Source organism: Henckelia pumila, chromosome 1 (assembly GCF_033568475.1).
Source record: "Henckelia pumila isolate YLH828 chromosome 1, ASM3356847v2, whole genome shotgun sequence".
Lineage (NCBI taxonomy): Eukaryota > Viridiplantae > Streptophyta > Magnoliopsida > Lamiales > Gesneriaceae > Henckelia > Henckelia pumila.
This window is the reverse complement of record NC_133120.1, coordinates 160,147,799-160,154,115: the sequence shown is the minus strand read 5'-3', so window position 1 is coordinate 160,154,115 and position 6,317 is coordinate 160,147,799. Positions and strand designations below refer to the sequence as shown.

The following is a 6,317-nucleotide window of genomic DNA, read 5'->3' as shown; positions in this document are numbered from 1 at the left end:
AAATATAGAGAGAGTTGAGTGATTTTATAAGGAAAACAAGGAATAAGACAGAAATAGGAATACAGATGTGAACAAAATGATGAAAATAGTAAAAAACAATAATATATAATAATAACATGCATGCGTATAAACAGTGATGTGATTGTGGCTCACAGTGTTCCTTCAATATTTATGAGTCGAGGGTTGGCTTACCATCCAATTTTCTTATAAATTGGCAAATAGGGTCTTTTTTAGTCAGATTCCCAAGACCATTACCATGACGCTGCGCTTGGAATAGTTTCCATAAATGGAGAAGTTGACCTTGAACATCTCCACTAGAATGCGTCTCAAGAGTCAATGAGATATCATCTAATGACTCTTTAATCAGCCCATTCTTAATGAAATCAAATTTATCTTCTCTATTTGTGGAAACATATCCCAAAGATCTGCATTGTCTATTACAAGTCCATCTGGCACAATTATGACAAACATCTAACCTTTTAGCCCTTCTTTTCTTCGCATAGGTACTTTTACCTAGTCCAGACATATTTCGAACAAGTAAGAATTTTGGAACTTCACCACCTAATCGAACCTTGGCTTCAATTATAAGACGAATATCCTCCGGGATTCCTTTTTGCATAAGCATTCTCAATCTTTCACATCTGCCTTCATAAATCATTCTCAGAACTTTTTTAGAAACAGATGGAAAATATTTACCAAGTTTTTTGATAGCTTCATCCATAATATATATTTATATATATATATTCAATTATTTTGGGAAATTGAAATAAAACCGACTGAAAGTAGTCACGGAGTACCGTTATCCGCCACTTAACCAGGAAGTGAACTCAATTCTGCAAAAATAAAATAAAAATATAAGTAACAATTAAGTTGGATCATATAAAGGCATAAACTCTTCATTAAGAACTTCATTTTCTATAAACGGTTTAAGTCTTTGCCCATTAACTTTAAATACATTATTATTTTTAGGATTTTCAACATCAACAGCACCATGAGGATAGACAAATTTAACAATAAATGGTCCAGACCATCGCGATCTAAGTTTTCCTGGAAACAAATGCAAGCGAGAATTATAAAGTAAAACTTTTTGTCCGATTTCAAAAGATTTTCTCATAATATTTTTATCATGAAATGCTTTTGTTTTATCTTTATAAATCTTTGCATTTTCATATGCATCATTTCTTAATTCTTCTAGTTCATTTAATTGCAATTTTCTTAATTTAGATGCATCATCTAAATTAGTATTAAACGCTTTAATTGCCCAATAAGCTTTATGTTCAATTTCAACAGGTAGATGACAATGCTTTCCAAAAACTAATCTATATGGTGACATCCCCAATGATGTTTTAAATGCAGTTCTATATGCCCATAATGCATCACTTAATCTTAAAGACCAATCTTTTCGATTTGGATTGACTGTTTTTTCCAAAATTTGTTTTATTTCTTTATTTGCAAGTTCAACCTGATCATTTGTTTGAGGGTGATATGGAGTAGAAACTTTATGTGTAATACCATATTTTTTTAACAACGAAGAAAATGATTTATTTATAAAATGACTTCCCCCATCACTTATTATAGCTCTAGGTATTCCAAATCGACTAAAAATATTTTCTTTCAAAAATTTTATCACAACTTTATGATCATTAGTTCTACATGCAATTGCTTCAATCTATTTTGAAACATAATCGACAGCCACTAAAATATAAGTGAATCCAAAAGATAATGGAAATGGACCCATAAAATCTATTCCCCAACTGTCAAATATTTCAATAATCATGATTGGATTTAAAGGCATCATGTTTCGTTTTGAAATTGAACCCATTTTCTGACAATTTTCACAAGATTTGCAAAATGAATGTGTATCTTTGAAAAAAGAAGGCCAATAAAATCCACATTGAAAGATTTTTGCAGCTGTTTTCTTTGACGAAAAATGACCTCCACATGCCTCAGAATGACAAAATTTAATGACACTACTTACCTCATTGTCGGGTATGCATCGTCGAAAAATTTGATCAGGACAATACTTAAACAAATAAGGATCATCCCAATAAATTTTTTTGACCTCTTTCAAGAATTTATTTTTATCTTGTGAACTCCAATGAGAAGGCATTTTATTTGTCACAAGAAAATTTACAATATTAGCAAACCAAGGCATAGTAGTAGCAGAAAATAGTTGATCATCCGGAAAATTTTTATTTATTGGTATTTCATTTTGAGATGATTCATAAATTATTCTTGATAAATGATCGGCTACTACATTTTCTTTTCCTTTTTTATCTTTTATTACAAGATCAAATTCTTGTAACAACAAAATCCATCTTATTAATCTTGGCTTAGCATCTTGTTTATTTGATAAATATTTTATGGCAGAATGATCAGTGTAAACAATAGTAGTAGAACCAATTAAATAGGATCGAAATTTATCTAATGCAAACACTACTGAAAGTAATTCTTTTTCAGTTGTTAAATAATTGATTTGAGCACTATTTAAGGTTCTACTTGCATAATAGATCACATAAGGTTTACCTTCTTTTCTTTGTCCTAACACGGCTCCTACAACATAATCACTTGCATCACACATTAATTCAAATGGTAAAGACCAATCAAGAGGTTGTAAAATAGGTGATGTAGTTAAAAGATTAATTATCTTTTTAAAAGCAGTTTCACATTCTTGAGTCCATTCAAATTGTGCATCTTTTGTTAAAAGATTTGAAATTGGTTTCGATATTATGCTAAAATTTTTTATAAATCTTCTATAAAATCCCGCATGACCCAAAAATGATCGAATTTCTTTGATCGTGTTTGGTGATGGTAAATTAGCAATAACATCAACCTTAGCTTTATCAACTTCAATTCCTTTTTCAGATATGACATGCCCTAACACAATTCCGGATTTAACCATGTAGTGACATTTTTCCCAATTTAAAACAAGATTTTTTTCTTCACATCTTTTTAAAACTTCTTCCAAATTTTTAAGACAGTTTTCAAATGAGTTTCCAAAAACAGTTATATCATCCATAAAAACTTCCACAAATTCTTCAATCATGTCACTAAAAATACTTAGCATGCATCTTTGAAAAGTAGCCGGGGCATTACATAAACCAAATGGCATTATTTTAAAAGCAAAAGTTCCGAACGGACAAGTGAAAGTAGTTTTTTCTTGATCTTCTAATGATATTGGTATTTGATAATACCCCGAATACCCATCAAGAAAACAATAATAAGGATTACCTGCCACTTTCTCTAAAATTTGATCTAAAAATGGTAACGGAAAGTGATCTTTTCTAGTTGCATCATTTAATTTTCTATAATCAATGCACATACGCCAACTAGATGGAATCCTAGCTTGTAATAATTCTCCCTTTTCATTTTTTATAACAGTGATGCCTGATTTTTTTGGTACTAATTGTGTTGGACTTACCCATTTACTATCCGAGATTGGATAAATAATTCCGGCATCTAATAGTTTTAAAACTTCATTTTTAACAACTTCTTTCATGTGTGGATTTAATCTTCTTTGTGGTTGTTGATATGTTTTAGCATTTTCTTCCAAGTGAATTCTATGTGTGCAGATTAAAGGATTTATACCTTTTATATCTTGCAAAGTTCATCCAATTGCATTTTTGTGTATTTTAAGTAGTGTTATTAAATCTTCTTCTTGTTTTGGTAAGAGGGTAGAAGATATTACAATAGGATATGTTTGATTTTCACCAAGGAAGCATATTTTAGTTCTATTGGTAAGGGTTTTAATTCAAGTTTTGGATGATCATTTTCTTTTACTTCTTCAAGTTCATTAATTTCTTCAAATAACTTTGATTTAAAAACATTTTTTGAATCAAAACTTTCCACTAAACAAACTTCAGATTGTTGATTTAAGTTTTCTTGGTGTATATTTTCTTCCACGATTGTTTCTATTGCATTATCATCTTCATCTTCATTAATACTTGGTTGTTTACATAAATTGAACACATTAAGTTCTAAAGTCATATTTCCAAAAGACAATTTCATTATTCCATTTCGACAATTAATTAAAGAATTTGAAGTTGCTAGAAATGGACGTCCCAATATTACTGGAATTTTGTTATGTACTTCTATTGGTTGTGTATCCAAGACAATAAAATCCACGGGATATATGAATTTATCAACTTGAACTAATACATCTTCTACAATACCTCTAGGTATTTTGATTGACCTATCGGCTAGTAAAAGAGTAACAGATGTAGGTTTTAAATCTCCCAACTTAAACTTTTCATAAACTGAATAAGGAATTAAATTCACACTTGCTCCCAAATCTAACAAAGCTTTTTTAATTTTATTTTTTCCAATAATACATGAAATTGTTGGACAACCGGGATCTTTATATTTCAAGGTAGAATTATTTTGAATAATAGAGCTTACTTGCAAAGTTAAGAATGCTTTCTTCTTTACATGCAATTGTCTTTTCACAGTACATAAATCTTTTAAAAACTTTGCATAAGAAGGCACTTGTTTAATAGTATCTAATAATGGAATATTTATTTTTACTTGTTTAAAAACTTCATAAATATCAGAATCATTTTTTTGTTTTTTATTATTAACTAATGCATGAGGGAAAGGAACATGTTTATTTGACTCACATATTATTTCAGATAATTTATCATCAACTTTCTTAATCTTAGGACTCAAAGTATCATCTTTCTCGAAAGTATCAAGATTTTCATCCTTACTCTTTGAGTTTGACTGATCTTTGTTTTCATCACTATATGGATCATTAACTATTTTACCACTTCTAAGAGTAATAACAGATTTTACTTGATCAAATTTTTCTTGATTTATAGGATTAGGTTGTGGTTGAGATGGGAATTTTCCTTTTTCATGAATATTAAGTGCAGATGCAAATTTTGCAAGAGTTTCTTTCAAATAATTCATAGATTGAATTTTTTGAATATTGATAGACTCTTGCTTTTGAATGTATGCATGAATTTCATCTTCAAAATGTTTTCTTGGAGGTGGGATATAAGAAGCATAGCCTTGATGATTTTGGTTATTTTGAAAAGGCTGTTGTGAAGGTTGTGCATTATTATCGTTCCTCCAACTAAAATTGGGATGATTTCTCCAACCAGGATTATATGTTTGTGAAAAAGGATCTAATGTTGGTTTTTTAAAATTGTTAACATAATTGGCTTGTTCATGGAGACATTCTTTAAATGAAGGCAAAGTAGGACAATTTTTTGTAAGATGATCATGTGTGTCACATATATGACAAACAATTTCTTGAACACTTTTTAATTGATCACTCTTTTTTATTTCTAATGACACGATTTTTCTTGCTAAAGATGCAAGTTTAGCTTGAACATCTACATCATCTTTAAGATGATAAATACCACCCCCATTTGTTGAATTATTGGTTTTACTTGGTGGTTCAATTGAACCTATATTATCCCAATTTTGAGCATTTTCTGCTAATGACTCCAAATATTCTATAGCTTCATTTGGGCTTTTATCTTCAAAAGTTCCATTACACATGAATTCTATCATTTGCCTATCTTTAGGTATTAAACCTTCATAAAAGTGAGAAACTATTCTCCATATTTCAAAACCATGATGTGGGCATGTATTAAGTAACTCTTTATATCTATCCCAACATTGATAAAATGTTTCCCCTTGTTTTTGAGAAAAAGTTGTAATTTGTCTTTTAAAAGAGTTTGTTCTATGGGAAGGAAAAAACTTTTTTAGAAATTGTTGTTGCATTTCTTCCCATGATCTTATTGAACTTGATCTCAAATTTTGCAACCATGTTTTAGCTTTATCTTTTAAGGAAAAAGGGAAAAGCTTTAATCGAACAGTATCCATGCTACAATTTTGATCATTATAAGTGTTGCAAACCTCTTCAAATTCTCTTAAATGCAAATATGGATTTTCAGAATCTAAGCCATGAAAATTTGGTAAAAGTTGAATGACTTGTGGCTTAAAATTGAAATTAGATGCATCAGGAGGAAAAACTAAACAAGATGGTGTACTAGTTCTTATTGGATTCATATGGTGCCTAAGTGTTCTTGGTTGTTCATGTTCTTGATGATGATGATGATGATTATTATTATTATTATTATTATTATTATTATTATTATTATTATTATTATTATTATTATTATTATTATTATTATTATTATTATTATTATTATTATTATTATTATTATTATTATCATCTTGATTATTAGAATTATCGTCCATGTTTAAAATATTTTCAGTTACTCGAACAAGTCTACCACTTTGTTTACGACTCCAAACCATCATACAATTAAAAACAACATACTATTTACATAAATAACATAAAATTA

At 29.2% G+C, this 6,317-nt stretch overlaps 1 non-coding gene across 1 annotated transcript; it reads left to right on the top strand.

Annotated features, from left to right (window-relative positions):
* The first annotated feature begins 5,575 nt into the window (after nucleotides 1-5,575).
* LOC140876870 (small nucleolar RNA R71) lies at nucleotides 5,576-5,686 on the top strand. The gene has a single exon (XR_012149101.1). It is a non-coding gene; the product is annotated as a small nucleolar RNA R71 (small nucleolar RNA).
* Nucleotides 5,687-6,317: the final 631 nt, after the last annotated feature.